Genomic DNA, 277 nt, shown 5'->3' on the forward strand with positions numbered 1-277 from the left:
TAAACATAATTCAGCATAAAGTTTTAAGAATAGCTCTGGGAGCAATTAAAACACACCAACGATTAGTTTACTGCAGAAAACGGTGAATAACCACTTACATGTAAGTTAAGAAGAGAGAAACTAATTCTAAAGTATTGGGCTAGAACACAAACATAAGGAACAGACTTCCCGCCCAACCGAATAGTACTAGACGCCAAGGACACTAAATATAGAAACAAGTTATATGGTCATAAAAAAAACCGCCATTTAGTAATGTAACTAATGATTTAATAAAAGA

This window comes from Mizuhopecten yessoensis, unplaced genomic scaffold, assembly GCF_002113885.1.
Source record: "Mizuhopecten yessoensis strain PY_sf001 unplaced genomic scaffold, ASM211388v2 scaffold1127, whole genome shotgun sequence".
Classification (NCBI taxonomy): Eukaryota; Metazoa; Mollusca; class Bivalvia; order Pectinida; family Pectinidae; genus Mizuhopecten; species Mizuhopecten yessoensis.